The following is an 18,493-nucleotide window of genomic DNA, read 5'->3' as shown; positions in this document are numbered from 1 at the left end:
GGTCTCAGGCCTACCTGACTACAATCCCAGCATGCGTTGGGCTTGGGGGCGGTGCGCAGCCCTAGAGGAAGGATCGGGACGGCGGGTACCTCGCAAGGCATCCTGGGAGTCATAGTACTTTAAGTATTTCCGGCCCATTGGTTGCGAGGCCAACGGACTACAATCCCAGCATGCGCTGGGTTTGGGGGTGGTGTGTAGTATGGCAGCGAAGGATAGGGAGGCGCGTCCCTAGCTAGGAGTGCTGGGAGTTATGGTGTCTTAACGGTTTGCAGCCCATTGGTCGCCGACCTGAGAACTACAATCCCAGCATGCGCTGTCTGTCCTCCCCCGTGGTGCGCAGCTCTGGAGGAAGGGACAGGGCGGTGTGGGCCTCCGCCTTTCCTAAGCGGTGCCACCCCATCGCCAAGGGAGTCCGGAGAAGGACTTGAGGGGCAGGTCTGGCTGGGCGATGAGGACGGTGTGACGCTGCGAAGTGCACCTCCCTTGCTCAAATCGGAGGGGTCTGGTCCTCACTGAACAGCCCGCTGAACATCTCGGTGTCCTCTCACATACACACCCGCGGGGGGTTTCCAGAGCATCGCACCTCTTCCAGCCCAGGGAGCCGCCTGCTGTGCTAAACTCTATGGGAACTGAGACATCCATCTGCTGCGTGGCCCACCCGTGCGCAACTTCAGAGCTTTCAGGGGGTGATGCAGGCTGTGGCTCCTTCGCGAAAATGTCACCCTCTACAGCGCCTTTCCTGTGATATAGAAGTTGACGCGTGAGAGAGAGTATTTATTGGGTTACCCAGGATCTGCTAACAGCAGAGGAGAAAACCACAATTTCCAGGCATCATAATCTACCTAAAGATGATGGTTTAGATGTTTTACAGTTGAAATCACCAGCCTCACCTCAACTGAGTCCTGACTGACGAGTGTCTCAAAAACACAGTTGGTGACCTGATCCCTCAGGAACAAGTGGTGCTGCAGCTTTGAGGGGATGCCTTTCAAGGTGCAGAGCACTTGGGCAGCATTGGAAGTCATTCATGTTTTACATCTCTGCTTTGGATGGAAAGTTGATCACCCACAGCCGTTGGGGATGTACCTTAATATGCTGGGGCTTATCCGTTAAATTTTTCTGTCTAGACAATGAAAACCCAGGTAACCTCTTAATAATTGACGTCCCTAAGTTCCTTATGTCCTCAGGATGGTTCCTTTTGTTCCCAGATGTTACCAACTTTCATGATGCATCTAATCTGTACAAACCTGTGTATTACTCTATGTGAAAAGATACTTTGTTCAAATTACATGTTCTTATAATTTTCACTTGTGATTAGTGAGTATGGGACACTATTTAAAAAACCTGAAAAACCTCATCATAGCAATTGAATCGTGTTACTGTACTTTATGAGGAATTAACCGCTTTAGGATTAATTACACATGGGTTCATCAGCACATTTGTAAAGAAAGGAAGAAAAACTGTATGGCCTTTATGAAATTGGAAAAATAAAGAACTATATATAGGGAGACCACAGCACAATACTAGGGCCCTTCTCTTATTTTAAATAGACTCTATGGGGTCGAATGCCTGCATTCCTAACCTGTCCTGCAGTATTGTCATTCTACTCTTCACTGTGTATTTATGTGGGGGTTTCTGAATTCACTGGTCCACAGCGTGGGGATGTTGTAACATGAGCGTATCCGTCATCTGTCACCTTAATAATTAATGAAGAGAAGAGCCTTGAGATCTGTGTTCAGATGCACTGCTGCTGAGTATGTGCCTGCAAAGACACTGCCCACAGCGGTGGTCTCAGAAAGCTGAACCTGATGCCACCACAAGCTGCTGTTCACAGATCTCGGTCCTCCTTGTGATTTGAGTCTCCTGCTTAGATTTATGGTTGTGAGCCTGCTATGCTCACCCCATTTATGGTAGTATCTTTTGTGTTGCCTTTTCCATTCCATTTGTTTCCTGGGAACTCACTGTGTAGCTGCAATTCGGAGAATATGTCGGATTCCACCCCCCACTACCTAAGTCACTGTACACTGGTCACATTTGTGTCATGTTGTCAGACTCCACGCTCTTCCTCTCTAATGGAATTTGTTGAAGAAGTATAGTTACCTGTAGATCTCCTCAGTGTAATGTGGCTGGGATTCATTATGAAGCTGGGCATGTTGTCCTTGGCCTCGTTGACATTATTCAAAATACCTTTCCCATATTTTGAAGTTTGATACTATTTTGTTAATGTGAACACTTGCCATAGCAGGCTTTATTAAATATCTTTGTGAATTTAACTGTCAAAACAACTTATGAAGTAGGCACATGATCCCCATTTTACAGGTGAGGAAACTAATGTTCCAAGATTTTGCGTAATTTAATTAACTTTACACAACTTTCTGGTGCATTTTGAATCTTAAGTTGGATCTCTGCCTCCACAGTGTGTGGGCTTACCTCCTTTTCTATTTTGTGCCTCTCTGCTAGCATCTGCAAGGGTACATGTTTTATTTTTAGTACATCTTTTACTTGATGGTAGGAAACTTGACAAACAGGTCCTCAGTGGGAGAGAAAACTCACTGGAATTTGTCCTTCTCTCTGCTTCTTCTTACCCTGGCAGGTGAGAGAGTTATCAAGTGAGATGGAGCAGTGGTAGATCCTGAACAGTCCTCACCTGGAATATTGGTTATTATAAAAAAAATAGTCCTCTCACTTTTTACAAGTGTAATTTCTTTGCCTTAAAGTTTTGTCTGGGCTTTCTCTTACAGGTTCCTGTGAATGAAGTTGCAAATATTGATGAAGATAATACTACTGCCTTGCTGTCAAACAGTAACAGTCGCCTTTTTTTTGTATCTCCAATTATAAATGCAATACATACTGTAAAAAGAAAAGAACACATCATAAATATCTTTATAAAGCAAAAGTCTTGGCTGGTGGCCAGGAGCAGTGACTCATGCCTATAATCTCAGCACTTTGTGAGGCCGAGGTGGGTGGATCATGAGGTCAGGAATTTGAGACCAGCCTAGCTGACATGGTGGAACCCCGTCTCTACTAAAAAATACAAAAATTAGCTGGTCTCGGTGGCGGGTGCCTGTAATCCCAACTACCCACGAGGCTGAGGCAGGAGAATCACTTGAACCCAGGAGGCGAATGGTGCAGTGAGCCAGGATCATGCCACTGCACTCTAGCCTGGGCAACAGAGTAAGACTCCATCTCAAAAACAAAACAAAACAAAAAACTTGGTTGGCATAGTGGCTCAATCCCAGCACTTTGGGAGCCCAAGGCAGGTGAAATGTTTGAACCCAGAAGCTCAACTCTAGTGTGGGCGACATGGTAAAACCCTCTCTCTACAAAAATACAAAAATTAACCAGTTGTGGTGATGTACACCTGTATTCCCAGCTACTAGGGAGGCTGAGGTGGGAGGATTGTTTGAGCCTGGGAGGCCAAGCTTGCAGTGAGCTGTAATCACACCACTGTGCTTCCATGTGGGCAACAAAGTGAGACCCTGACCCAAAAAATAAAAATATAATAAACTGAAAGTCCCCTTTATTCCCTTCTCTTCAAACTCATTTTTTTTTAATTTGAAAAAACTGTTAAGAGGTTGTTTTTTATTCTTCTGGCTAAGTTGTATAAATTTCTTTTTTTTTTTTTTTTTTTTGAGACAGAGTCTCACTCTGTCACCCAGGCTGGAGTGGTGTGGCACGATCTCGGCTCACTGCAAGCTCTGCCTCCCGGTTTCATGTCATTCTCCTGCCTCAGCCTCCCGAGTAGCTGAGACTAGAGGTGCCCGCCACCACACCCGGCTTATTTTTTGTATTTTTAGTAGAGACAGGGTTCCACCGTGTTAGCCAGGATGGTCTTGGTCTCGATATCTGGCCCATTGATCTGCCCACTTCGTCTTCCCAGAGTGCTGGGATTGCAGGCATGAGCCACCACGCCTGGCCTGTTCTATAAATTTCTAAGTGATACACATAAAGTTTATTTTTAAAATTACACTATATTTTTTAAAATTTACTTTTTCTCCAGGTGTATTCTATCTATCTATCTATCTATCTATCTATCTATCTATCTATCTATCTATCTATGAAAAGGCCTTGTTCTGTCACCCAGACTGGAGTTCAGTAGCTCAATTATGGCTCACTGCAGACTCAAACTCTCAGGCTCAAATGATTTTCTAACTTCAGCTTCTGAAGTAGCTGGGAGTACAGGTGCATGCCACTATTCCTGGTTAATTTGTAGTTGTTTTTTGTTTTTTTTGTTTTTTTTCTTTAAGCAGGGTCTCACTCTGTCACCTGGGCTGGAATGCAATGCACAATCACAGCTCACTCTAGCCTTGACCACTCAGGCTCAGGCAATTCTCCTGCCTCAGCCTCCTGAGCAGCTGGGACCACAAATGTGTATTAGCACACTTGGCTGTTTATTATTATTTGTAGAGACAGGGTCTCCCTATGCTGCCCAGGCATGTTGTGAACTCTTGTGCTAAAGCAGTCTGCTACCTCGGCCTCCCAAAGTGCTGGAATTACAGGTGTGAGCCACCACAACTTACCCAGCCTTTTTACTTTATGTAAGAATAGCATCAGTGTATTAAAAACATAATGGAAATTATTTATGGTGTCTTTTCAATTCTTATGCATTAAAGTTCTCTTATTAGAGCCTTTTATTAACGGTTATAGTGTATTTTCTGTAAAATTTTACTGTCATACACTACATGCCAATGATTCAAGATACCGGAACTTCATGAATGCACAGTCACAGTAGAATATTTTAGTTATCTAAGAAATATTTTTATAAATGATATATCAAGTTTATATGCAAGATAGCTGGGTCTAGTAGCAGGTGCTTGCAATCTCAGTGAAGGCTGAGGCAGGAGAATGGTTTGAACTCAGGAGGCGGAGGTTGAAATGAGCTGACATCTCGCCACTGCACTTCAGCCTGGGTGACAGAGCGAGACTCTGTCTCAAAAAAAGAAAAAAAACTTTGCCTGCAAGATTTTATGAGTAAGTATGTTTCTTACTTTTCTTTACAATTCCATATTACTGTCTCGATTATTTAGAATAGGTTCCAGGGAAGCAGTTGATTTCATTTTGCGTTTTACGTATGTATTATAATTTTGGATGCTATAATTTCCAACTCTGCCTGTACACTTCAAGTCAATGTGGATTTTTTTTTTAATAGTACAAACTGTTCATAGATTCACCTTCATAATGTTAAAAGCAGTGGCAGCTCCTGGTTTAAAAAGGGAACAGTGGAAGCAGCAGGCCATTTTATTTAAAATTGCGTTAGATTTTTCAGATGGATGATAGTTAAGATCATTAAATCCCATTACTGCTTCTAAGATTTCCACAAAATAACACATTAAATCCTCAGTCCTAAGCAATCACGACAGAGATTCAAAATTGCCTCTTAATGTCAAGGTAAACAGCGCAGTTTCTTCTCTTGCAATAAAGGTACATCATTTGATATACAAGGGAGCATCGCAGTCAGACACTTACAAGATCGTGCTGTAGAAATAACTTCCATGTTTTCATCCGCCATGGGTATCCTCACCTCTGTCTCCCATGCACTAACACTATCAGTTTCCTCATGTGTCCTTTCTACTTTCTTTGAAAGAGGATGCTGATTGCAGACAATACATGACAGAGGCATTTCAAATCAGAAAGGAGTTTCTTGAGATATACATGATTTTAGTTTTAAGTAGAATTTCCTGAAGGGTTTTAGTTACAATACCACGTTCAAGAGGATGGTGGTGAAACTCATAGTAAACGTTTGGCAAAACATAGATTATGGGGTAGCCATCTCCTAGAAACACTTCATCGGGGTTTATATATGACATGTGAAATATCGTAGGTTTAATCCTGGCACAGAACCAAAACTGAGTGCATTTCACTTGAACAGCTGACCAATCCCCAGCACAGGTCCATATCAAGAAACGGAGAAGAAAGAATCCATTTAACCCCAGAAACGTTTTCATTTGCCCAAATTGAAAAACAAATTTCACTCAGGCAACTAATGTTGGGTTTAATTAAAATATAAATCGGTCATACGTTTTCAAAATTAAATTATATGTGTGTGTGCTTGTCTCTATAAATATGTCCCTAACTTTGCTCATGGCTTATCTTCCATATTTTTTGGCTGATTTTCAGTGGTTGTTTTATCTTGTGTGGATGAATAGTCATTGTAATAGTCTTAATTTCACAAGGTGTTTAATTATAAATCTATACTTCCTTTGTGTGAGAGAAAATCTTTTGTGAACAAAATTTAATTTTTGGAAAGCTTTATAAGTCCATATTTTTTCTTTTAAAAATCGTGATTGTGGTAAAAACACATAATGTAAAATTTACCATCTTAATTCTTTTTAAGTGTATATTTCGTTAGTGTTAAGTACATTCACATAGTTATGCAAAAGATCTGTAGAACTTCTATGTCTTGCGAAACTAAAATTAAATTCCTTTTAAGACAACTGCCCATTTTACCATCTCTTCAGCCCTTAAGAAACACCATTCTAACTTTTTTTCCTATGAGTTTGTCTGCTTAAGATACCTGATTATTAATGGAATCATAGACTGTCACTTTGTTCCTGGCTTATTTCAGTTAACATGATGTTCTCAATAATTATCATATAATGTGACTTTTTAAAGACTGAATAATATTCTACTTTATGTATGTGTCACTTGTTATTAATCTGTTCATTGGTCAAGGGACATCTGGGTTATTCTGCCTTTTGGCTTGTGTTAGTAATGCTGCAATAAATTTGGGTGTGCAAATATCTCTTCTGGATCATGTGTTGTATATTTTAAATACATAGCCAGAATAGGGTTTGCTGGATTGTATAATGATCTTATTTTAAATTTTTTGAAGAGCTTTCATACTATTTTAAAAATAGGTTTGAGGTGGTAGATTATTGTGACTTTGCTTTGCATTTTTCTAGAAGAGAGATGTCGAGTATCCTTTTAAATGCCTAGTCATTTCTATATCTTCTTTGGAGAAAGTCATTTCAAACATTTGCCATTCTAAATCAAGTTACTAACTTTTTTTGTTGTTGAGTTTTAGGAATTTATATATTTTGAAAATTAACATCTACCAAATATGTGATTAGAAAATATTTTTACTTTTTTTTGTTACATGTATGTGTGTATGTATGTATGCACATATATAACCCTATACAAGGCAGGGTTTTCCTATGTTTTCATGGCTAGTCTCAAACTTTGGCCTCAAGTAATTGTTCTACCTTGGCCTCCTAAAGTTCTAGAATTATAGGCATGAGCCACCATGCCTAGCTTTCACCCACTTATTAGGTGACATTTGTATGCCACTAAATGTTTTATTTGATGTGTAGAATAGTTGAAGCTTAATGTAGTCCCTTTTTTTGTCGTTGTTCTTTTCCTTGTTGCATATGAATTTGATGTCAAACTTAAGGGAAGAGTTTTAAGACTTATGTCATAAACTTTTCCTCTATGTTTACTCCTAAGAATTTTATTAGTTTTTATGTTTAAGTATTGAATCCATTAAAAAAAAACTTTTCTTTTTTTATGTGATACAAAGGAAGCATCCAACTTTATTTTTTTCTCTGTAAATATTCAATTTGGAAAATTCTTTGTTAAAGAGATTCTTATTTTTCTATTGTGTGATCATGGAAAGCTTATGGAAGAGTATTTTATCACATATGCAAGGGTTTATTTCTGGGATCTCTATTCTGTTTCATCATCTATGTATCTGTTTTTGTGGCAATACTATATTTTTTTTTATTTTCGTAGCTTTGTATTATGATTTTAAATCAGAAAATTTAATAACTCTTTGTTCTTTTTGAAGGGTGTTTGGCTAGTCACATTTCCTAAGCAACCTTTATAATTATACACAAAAATTCTGCAAAAAAAATACCATTGGGATTTTGACAAAAATTACATTACATTTTTATATCATCATGAGTAGTAATGACAACAATTTTTTTTTTTTTTTGGAGGTGGAGTTTTAGTGAGTCACTGAGGCTGAAGGGCAGGGGTGTGAGATGTGCTCACTGCAGGCTCTGCTTCCCAGGTTCAAGCAATTCTCCAGTCTCAGCCACCAGAGTAGCTGGGAATACAGTCATGCACCATCACATCTCGCTAACTTTTGTATTTTTAGTAGAGATAGGGTTTTGCCATATTCACCAGGCTAGTCTCAAACTTCTGCTCTCAAGTGATCCACCCACTTTGGCCTCCCAAAGTCCTGGGATTACAGGCATGAGCCACGTGCCGGCCCTGACATCTTAACAATATTAAATCACCTGACACTTCAGCAAGACTATAGAAAGGTTTTGCTTAATTTCCTCTTATTTACGTATTTGCCACATTTTCTTGCTTTTGAATTCTAGTTTCATTTACTTTGTATGACTTCAGTTTTCTTAAATTTAATAAGACATGTATCCTAACAGAATGTACCCTGTGTGACTTAGAATATCGCAGATTTTGCTCCTTTCAATTGGAGAGTTCTGTAAATGCTGGTTGGGTCTATAGTGTTCAGGTTTGGCTTTCTTACTGATATTACATCTGACTATTCTAGTCGTTATTGAAAGTGGAGTCTTGAAGTCCACCATTGTTGTGTTGCTATGTATTTCTTGCATGACTTCTGTCAATATTTCTTTTACATATTTGAAAGACAAGAATCAATTGAACCTGGGAGGAGGAGGTTGAACTGAGCCTATCGCGAGATCGTGCCACTGCCCTCCAGCCTGGGAGAAAGAAACTCTGTCTCTAAAAAAAAAAAAAAAAAAAAAACAGAAAGATGTCAATGCTATTTATAGTAATATAAAAATTTAATGTAATTTTTGTCAAAATCTCATTGGTATATTTTTGCAGATTTTTCAAATTATATACATATATGATTTATAAATTATTGTTATAGATTCCTTGAAAGTTAATCCATCTCACCATTACATAATACCAATCTGTCTCGGCCGGGCGGGTGCAATGGCTCACGCCTGCAGTCCCAGCACTTTGGGAAGCCAAGGCGGGTGAATCATGAGGTCCAGAGATCGAGACCATCCTGGCCAACAAGGTGAAACGCCATCTCTACTAAGAAGTACAAAAATTAGCTGAGTGTGGTGGCGCATGCCTGTAGTCCCAGCTACTCAGGAAGCTGAGGCAGGAGAATCGATTGAACCGGGGAGGCGGAGGTTGCAGTGAGCCGAGATAGTGCCACTGCACTCCTGCCTGGTGACAGAATGAGACTCTGTCTCCAAAAACAAAAACAAAAACATAATACCAATCTGTCTCTTGTTCACATTTTTGATTTAAAATATATTTTGTTTAATATAATTATGACCATGGCCCTCCAATTGTAGCTACTCATTGCATAAAGTACATTTTCTTTATACTGTTACTTTCAACTTATTTGAGTTCTTAGAGCTGAAGTGACTCTTGTAGAGAGCACATTGCCGGATCTTCTTTGTTCTTAATACATTAAATTATTTATTAACTTTCTTTAAGGTATTTAGCTTTTTATATTTGAAGTAATTACTGCAGTTAATGAAGTTACTTTATTATTTGTAATTGTGTTCTGTGTTTCTTGTAGATGTGTTATTTATCATTTTTTCTCTTACTTCTTTATTTTTGTTTGTTGATTTTGTAGTGACATGATTGAATTTCTTTCTCATTTGCCTTTGCGTACATTCTACAGGTTTTTTTGGTAATCATCTTGAGAAATAAAGACTTCATAAATCATCTTAAAGTTATGACAGTATATAACAACTATATTTCAACTGAATGCAAAGTTGTACCTCTTCACATCCCCACCGTTTTATTAATATCACATATTATCTTTTCTTATTCTCTATGAACACACATTTATGCAGATTTTTGCTGCATTTTTTAAAGTCCATGGCAATATTTTGAAAATTTTGTGCACCATCATTATGACAGTAGAGATTTCTTTACCTGTTTATATATTTACCTTTAATATAGCACTTTCTATTTTCATGTGCTTTTATGATGCTGTGCAGCAACATTTCATTTTTTGACGTGATAGAGTTTCTTTAACGTTTCCTTTAGGACTGTTCCAGTGGTTAGTAACAGACTCAACTTTTATTTATTTTGGAAAGGTTTAGTTTTTTTATTTCTGAAGTGATATTATTCCAGTTGAAGGTTTTTGTTTGGAAGTATTTCTTCTTGTTTAATTACCTTGTCATCTGGGGATTTCTCAGCTACTTTTTAAAAATAACCGCTTTATTACTTTTCTCCTGTATTGTTTTTGTAAGATAACAAAAAATGTAAATATTTATATTTATAAATATAATAGTCCACTTGATGGTGTGCAGTACGTCCTATACTTTTTTCTACATTCTGTTTAAAAAATTTGTTTTTATCACTCAATATTTATAACTACAATGTCATTAATTGTGTAATTTTTTTCTCCTTTATTAGTCTGCTTTTGTGAGTGTTGATTAAATTTTTAATATAGTTATTATGTTCTTCAGATTCACAATTGTTGTAGGTTTTTAAAAATATTTTTATTGATATCTCATTTTCTTTATGTATCACTTCTTCTAATATTCTTTTGTTATCTGTGTTCTGTTTTTGTTCATTAAACAGTTTTTTTCTAATTACATTTTATTGAAAACTGCACTGAATGCTAAATGTCCATCTTTACAATAAACAACTACAGTAATGGTAACTCGTACTACACTACAACAAAACGTACTTCTGATAGCCATTATTTTTCTGTTTGGGACAATTTAAAAAATTTTTCTTTTCTTACAAAAACGTAAATGTACCTAATCAAAGCATCAAAATAGGCCATCTTTTTAAACAAAAAGACAATGATTCACAAAAGACTATGAACAGAACATGTAACTAATTGAGGCAAATCTAATAGAATTTGTTAAAATCAGTCACATCCAATACATCTGAAGTGTTCTTGTATAAAACACAACGTGAAGAAAAGAAGACTTTATCAATGTCTTAAAAAGTGGGTTTGTTCATAGAGCATCTGACAAGTTACCATTAAAAGTGTTTCCTGTGACATAAGAAAATGCAATATTATTTTTCTTGAACCCTTTTAGTGCAAGGGTTCAAGAAACCTTGAACCCTTTCCACTCAATAAAATAGCAGAGGATCTGAAACTGAGAAAATATACTTCATTACAAACAGCTTGTGAAACTTAATACTTTTTTTTTTTTTTTTTGCTTGCATTATCGGAGGCTTTTACTGAACTTGCAACCGACTTGCCTGCTCAGTATGCAGTTCAGATATGAGAGATGCTTCTCTGTACAGGGGCCGGTACTGTCTTCAATCCTATGGGTGCGGATGACTAACACAGGCACATAGTTTACTCCACATTTTCTAGTAATGTGATCTTCCTATTAGCAAAAAGCGGTAAACAGTCCCTGTAGACTGAAGGGACTCAAGTCACAAGATGGGGATTTCCTCCTCATGGTTTTTATTTTGATGTTTGAAGTCTTGATGCAACATTCTGAGCAGGGTGTTCCGGACCTGCTGTGCCCAAGGGACTGATAAAGCAAAAAGTTCTATTTATTCTTTGTGATTTGACGCACAGATGAAAAACAACACACAATAACGGAAGTTGGTCGTTAATAAATCACACTCTAGTCTTTCAGAGCTTCCGTAAGCAGACGACATCTTCAGTTTTCTAGCTCTTGTAGTTTTAGCACTGCAATACCAATGAGCCTATGTCCAGAATCAGCTAAAAAGAGCGTCAGATTCTTTTTCTCTTAGTTTATCTATTTTTCACTGTCTCTTGTTCCCAAGTGTATCTGAATGATTACCTTCCGGCATTGTCTGTTATTTCTCCTTGGCGTACTCTCGATTGTCCCCGTGTTTGACGGCTGGTTGGGAGAGGGCGCTTGGGAAGGATGTTCCACTGTGGGGAGTTTGTGAGTCACCGGGATGCCTCCAGGGAAGATCCCTTCCATGGATGCGGGAAGTCCTCCTGGAGCCACCCCCACGATGCCTGGATGAATTGCTTGCTGGTCTATTTCCCACCAAAGCACAGATATGACAAAAAATTCCTTGTTCACACAGTTTCTTAAGCTTCCTGGGATGCGGCCTGTGATGGCTCCGCAGATCTCCGTGGCAGCTGTCTCCCTCATCTCCAGTGACACCTGCTGGCTGTAGCAGGCAGTGTGAGGAGTGCAGATGAGATTGGGGCCATCTTTCAACGGACCCTGAGCAAAGCTAAAGGGCTGCGACTCATTCACGTCGAGGATTGCCCCTCGTATCCTGCCCTCCTTGAGGGCCTGTGCTAAGGCTTTCTCGTCCACCAGGCCACTACGGGCTGCATTCACAAGGAATGCTCCCTGCCTCATCTGCTTTATGGTAAAGTCATGGATAAGGTGGTGCTTAAGTTCGTGGAGACTGCAGTGCAAGGAGATGCAGTCGCTCTGCTACAGCAAATCCTGCAGGGTGTAGACCCTCTGCATGCCCAGGGACTGCTCGATCCCATCCTGCAAGTAGGGGTAATAAAATATGACGCTGAATCCAAAGGCTGTGGCTGGAACTGCGAAAGCCTGCTGCGTGCGACCCTAGCCGATGAGGCCCAGCGTCTTCCCACGAATGGGGGCCACTCCCGAGGCCACCTCGCAGATCTGCTCCGTTCTCTGAACCCGCTTGCCTTCCCACAGTGCCTGGTACAGCCATGTGTTCCTCCGGTACATGTTGAGGATGTGGCAGTTGGTGGAATTTGCTGTCTCTTCCACGGCTGCGGACGGGATGTTTCACACAGCAATTCCAAGCTCGCTGGCAGCCTTGATGTCCACGTTGTCATAGCCACTGCCCACCCCCACGATCACTCTCAAGGCCTTGAAATTTGCCAGATCCTCCCTGGTGAGGTGATGGTGTGGTACATCATGGAGCCCACGGCTCCGTTTAGAACTTTCTCGTGGATCTCCTGCGTGGACTGCATCACAGAAGGCCACGGTGGCCAGGTCCTTCAGGATGGGCATGTACACAGTGCAGTCACGGCCGACCAGGAACGCGGCCAGTGAGCGGGGGCTCAGGGGGTCTTTCATGATCTGGCGGCGAATTCCTTCACAAATTCTGTCCAATCGCTGTCTCTTGACTTAGCGCTTATCGACAAGGGCCATTCTTTACGGAACTTTGCAACTCTCAGCTCAAAAGGCAAAGCAGTCCTCTAAGAACTTAGGGGAACTCGCAGGAGTCTGTATGCATGATGCCACTATGAACCCAATATAAATTTGTTCACAAACTCTATAGTTCACACGATGGGCTGTCCGTCTTTTTAAGGGAATATAGCTTCATTGATTCAAAACCATTTAAGGTGATGAAACCCATTTGCTTGCAACTCAGCCACCATCGCGCAGTCAATCAAAAAATCTCACCACGACCCTAGGTCTGGAGCTCCTGGAGTCCGCGACCGCTGGGGGTGGAGGCGGCTTCGTCCTGGTGCAGCCAGGTGCCTGCTCCTGCTCTGAGACTTGGGCGTGGGTTGGGGGTCCACCCGGGTGTCCTGCATGGTGTCGAGTCTCCTCCCTTGCGGGGGCCCTGCGGACCGGAGGAGTGTCCATGTCATTAAGGAGCTTTGATAATTATTTTGATTTTTGAAATTATATAATGCGAATACAACAAAAACAACAAAGAATAAACCTACAAATTTTGACCTTTAAAAGTCAACAAATATTTTTAAAGGTCAATATTTGTAGGTTTATTTTATTTCTTCATTTGGGACATGTTTTCGTCCTTTTCTGTATGCCCTGCAATCTTTTGATGAGATTCAGAAATTTATAAAACAACTGTGTAATGTAGTATGTACAAACTTTCTTACTACAAGATAATACAACAATCAGTGAGGCTGTACATCCTGGTGCTTCATTAACAGGGTCCTCAATGTGTCTTCTGTGGGCTTGTGTGTGTATTTTTAAGGTAAAGATATTTTTTCCCATTGTTTTCCAGACACGGTAGTCTTTTGCTTCCGCAGTTGATTGCAGTGTTTGTTTCTCTGAGGCTGTGATAAGCATGGAACTTCTCTTCTCAGCAGTCATAAGTTGTCATTCTCATAACTCTGCCATTTCCTTTAGCATTCCCTGTTGGGGGAGACAGAATCTAGTCATCGGGGTAGCCCAAAAAGCCAAACCTTTGAATATATGTTCCACTGTTCTCATTCTATACTGAGGGAGATACTGAAAGTTGGATGTTTTCTCTTGAGCCCAATTGCTGTTCTGGGAAAGAAGAAGGGATGTGGTGAATATAAGCCAGACCTGGTTGCCTTGTACAGCAAGCTTTTCCAACCCGCCTTGTTTTGTTTTTGTTATGGCTCTGTTTTGTGTTAGGTTTTTAGCAGCCTGCAGCAATGGTTTTCAGGTTCTGTCTCTAGTGATAAGCAGCAAAGGGGAATGAGGAAAGGACCTTACTGGCTCAACCAGAAACAGAAGCTAAGAACTCATGGCTGTAGTCTCCCTTGGATGCCCCATTCTACAGTAAAGGAAATATCTTTGGAATGTAAAAAGAGAGAATAATAGGCATCACCCCAATAGGAAAGAATGAACAAATAACAAAGATGAGAGGTGCAAAGGCCAAGGAGAAAACCTTTAAAATGTGGTGTTGGAAGTTCTGCTTCAAAGAAATTGGTTCTGGAAAATTCTAGATTTACTTCTTTTGCCTCCACAGATGGGAATTTCCTACCCTTGCTTATTATGCTCTTCAATCTTCTAAGGCTTCTCCTGTTCATCCTCTAGCATTCCAGGGCATTCACAGTGACAGCCAAAGTTCTCCTCTTCTTTCTGTTATTCCTGTGAAGGCCTTGTGGTCTAAGTACTTTTCCATTGTTTTTGGGATCTGAGGAAATCTGCACATTTTGTGAGACTTCCATGTTAAGCTGTTTTGTAAAAATCTGTGCCTCATGTCAGAAGTTTGTGAGAGTAAAAGTGCAGGCATTGGGGTTTGGTTCACATATTTCAGAAAGTCCAAGGACAAAGGTTTCTTCTTCATAATTTTCAGTCCTATGATTTCAAATGTGATCCTGCAAAAAAATTGGAAAAAAAAATTATCAGAGCCCAAAGCACCTTAGCACATATGATAAAGTTGAATCTTCTATTTCACTTTATTCTTTTTTTCATCTCTGGTAATGTAGGTCAAAATGTTTTCTTTCCCTTAGTAGAAACTAACTTAGAAATGTGAACTCTCTATGCCAAACGTCTCACCTGTGGAATAGTTTATTGTATCTACTCATCTCAAAGAAATTTTAAAGAACTTGATGCCATAGAAAAACTTGGAAACTTGCCAGGAATAGAACAAATTCTTAATTGTCACATGATTTCTTAATGAGTTATTTTATTAATTAATCTTATATGAAGCTTAGTGGGACTGTGATCTGTACGTTTTCCCTGTCCTGTTTTTGTGTATGTCAAATTAGCCTATAATTTTAGCTTCGGGGGTTTCAGAATAGCATACTTGAATTTATGTGTTATACAGAAAGTGAAGTAGATAGTATGCACATCACATTAAGAAAAGTTTTAGTTTGTGTCTAAGTTCACTGCATAGAAAAACTTATCATTAGTGTTTCCATTTACTTTCCTCAACATCTATCTGAATGATAGTATAATTTATTTCTAATTGCTTATTATATTGTAGTGTTCCACAGCATATTTTACAATATTCATGTTTTTCCCATATGTAAAAATGTAAGGCTTTTCTTTGCTTTTATAAAAATAAATTATTGGCCAGTGCTGTGTCTCATGCTTGTAATCCCAGCACTTTAAGAGGCCGAGATGGGTGGATCACAAGATCAGGAGTTCAACACCAGCCTGGCCAACATGGTGAAATCCCGTTTCTACTAAAACTACAAAAAATATAGCCGGCCAGTGCGGTGGCTCAAGCCTGTAATCCCAGCACTTTGGGAGGCCGAGACAGGTGGATCACAAGGTCAGAAGATCTAGACCTTCCTGGCTAACATGATGAAACCCCATCTTTACTAAAAATACACAAAAACTTGCCAGGCGTGGTGGTGGGCACCTGTAGTCCCAGCTACTCAGGAGGCTGAGGCAGGAGAATGGCGTGAACCCAGGAGGCGGAGGTTGCAGTGAGCCGAGGTCTCGCCACTACACTCCAGCCTGGGTGACAGAGCGAGACTCCGTCTCAAAAAATTAAATAAATAAATAAATAAATAAATAAATAAATAAATTATAGCCTTTGCATTTGTATAAAAAGAGGAGTAATATATTAAGAATATAATAAAAAGTGTCTCTAATATCATTGAAATCTCTATTAAAATTTTCTTCTAAATGCTCTTTATGGGAGATTATAATGTATTTGTTGTGCAATTTTGTTACTCTAACCATATGCTAATAATTCAAAATCTGATCTTTCTGGGTGCCCAGTTATGGTTGAACATGCTAGTTACCTAGAAACAGTCTTCTTCCGTTGTATGCTTTGTTTATTCAGTATTTCACAGGTTAATGTTTATTTAATTTTATTTTCTAATATTATATATTCTTGTATTTCCTTGTTAGGATAGGCTGCCTTACATCATTTGTGTTTTTAGATTCTGCCTATATATTATAATTTTGCACGACTATATTCAACTGTGTACAGTTTCAAAGAGTGTAGAAAATAAGTCAAATGTGAATCAACCATATGTCTATTGCCAACATAATTCTCTGTTCATTTGCCTGTATAAACTTTACTCATACTTTATTTATGACTTGTGTATTTGTTTTATTAGTTGGTGGTCAATTACTTTTTTAATCCTCTCTGGGTGCGTAGTTGTGGAAATTGTCTTAATTTCCACTTCTATGTATTAATGATTCTATATTACTTTTGTGTGAAGGAAACACTTCTGTGATTTGAAGGTAATTTTTTTGACCTCTGAACTTTTTACTGGCCTCCTGCTCCCCAAAGGGACCTTGCTTCTGCTGGCTCAGCACCTCAAAACGTCGGTGTTACTGGTCTCAGACACCACTTTGCCGTCCATTATCCTGCAGGGGTGTTCTTTTGGATGTTTTTCAGGTATTTGTTGCTGTCCAGAGCATCGCCAAGATTGAAGTTCTCCCCGTCTTCTAGCAGGCGGCAGTAGGTGGCAATCTCAGCCTCCAGCTCGACCTTGATGTTCCACAGGTCCTCGTGCTCTTGGGCCTGGTGCCTCTCTTCCCGGGTTTGGGTCAGCTCTGACTCCAGGTGCAGCAGGATCCTGTTGAGCTCCTCCATCTGCATCTACCTCCCTCAGGCTGTTCTCCAAGGTGGCCTTCAGATATCTCATTGAGTCCAGGTCTATATCCAAGGACTGGACTGTACATCTCAGCTCCCTGAGCATCCTCTCGGCAGCTCCGATCTCAGTGGACTGCATGGTGAATACTGTGGTGCTCTCCTCAGTCTGCCGGCACCAGTACTTGTCCAGCTCCTCTCGGTTGTTCTCAGCCATCTCGTCATATTGGGCCTGGATGCCTGCCATGATCTTGCCAAGGTCCTGAGACTTGGGGACATCTACCTCCATGGTCAACCAAGAGCTGGAAATCAGGTATTATAAACCTTTAACTTCCTCCTCATGATTCTTCATGAGGAGCAGCTCTTCCTTGAGGGCCTCCATCTCTGTCTCCAGCAGAGGCTGAGTGATACTGGTGTTATCAGTAATGTCGCTCTCCACAAACTGGCATATGGCCAGCTCTGTCTCACACTTCAAAGTCATCAGCAGCAAAATGATCATTTTCAGTCTGCAGGATGATGCAGGCACTGTCTGCAGAATTGGCAAAGATTTTTTTATTAGTCTAGTTTTCTGTCCTTATGCCAGTAACAAACGATTTTGATTACTGTAGATTTCTAACATGTCTTGAAATCAGGAATTGTAATGCTTCCAACTTTCTTTATGTGGTCCCCTGAAATTCCGTATACTTTGGGGAGTCACATTCTCTGTTTCTGTCAAAAATAATCTTAAGAATTTCATAGGGATTGTATTAAATCTGTAGCTCACCTTGGGTGTTATAGACACGTTCAAAATACTAAATTTTCTAACTCTTGAACAAAAACATGTTGAAGAGTAAATTGTTTAATTTTCATGTATTTGTGAATTTTATGAATTTTCTTCTGTTATTGATTTCTAGTTTTAATCCATTTTGGTCAGAAATTATAGTCTGTAACCTTCAGTTTTTATTATACTTTAAGTTCTAGGGTACATGTGCGGAACGTACAGGTTTGTTACATAGGTATACATGTGCCATGTTGGTTTGCTGCACCCATCAACTCATCATTTACATTAAGTGTTTCTCCTAATGCTATCCCTTTCCTAGCCCCCCACCTCCAAACAGGCACTAGCATTTGATGTTCCCTGCCCTGTGTTCATGTGTTCTCATTGTTCAACTCCTACCTATGAGTGAAAACATACAGTGTTTGTTTTTCTGTCCTTGTGATAGTTTGCTGAGAAGGATGGTTTCCAGCTTCATCCATGTCCCTGCAAATGACATGAATTCATCCTTTTTTAAGGCTGCGTAGTATTCCATGGTGTATATGTGCCACAGTTTCTTAATCCAGTCTATCACTGATGTACATTTGGGTTGGTTCCAAGACTTTGCTCTTGTGAACAGTG

General features: G+C 39.8%; 1 long non-coding RNA gene and 2 pseudogenes across 1 annotated transcript; 1 reads left to right on the top strand and 2 right to left on the bottom strand.

Annotated features, from left to right (window-relative positions):
* Positions 1 to 196: 196 nt before the first annotated feature.
* On the top strand, positions 197 to 6,737 carry LOC129395592 (uncharacterized). Its single transcript, XR_008622944.2, has 2 exons — positions 197 to 1,139; positions 2,739 to 6,737. It is a non-coding gene; the product is annotated as an uncharacterized LOC129395592 (long non-coding RNA).
* A 3,703-nt stretch (positions 6,738 to 10,440) lies between these two features.
* On the bottom strand, positions 10,441 to 13,573 carry LOC129395697 (C-terminal-binding protein 2-like; annotated as a pseudogene).
* A 3,058-nt stretch (positions 13,574 to 16,631) lies between these two features.
* Positions 16,632 to 17,574, bottom strand: LOC129395634 (keratin, type I cytoskeletal 18-like; annotated as a pseudogene).
* Between the last annotated feature and the right edge of the window lie 919 nt (positions 17,575 to 18,493).

The sequence above is a fragment of the Pan paniscus genome, chromosome Y (assembly GCF_029289425.2).
Source record: "Pan paniscus chromosome Y, NHGRI_mPanPan1-v2.0_pri, whole genome shotgun sequence".
Classification (NCBI taxonomy): domain Eukaryota; kingdom Metazoa; phylum Chordata; class Mammalia; order Primates; family Hominidae; genus Pan; species Pan paniscus.
The sequence above is the reverse complement of the archived record's forward strand: the minus strand, read 5'-3'. Positions and strand labels throughout refer to the sequence as shown.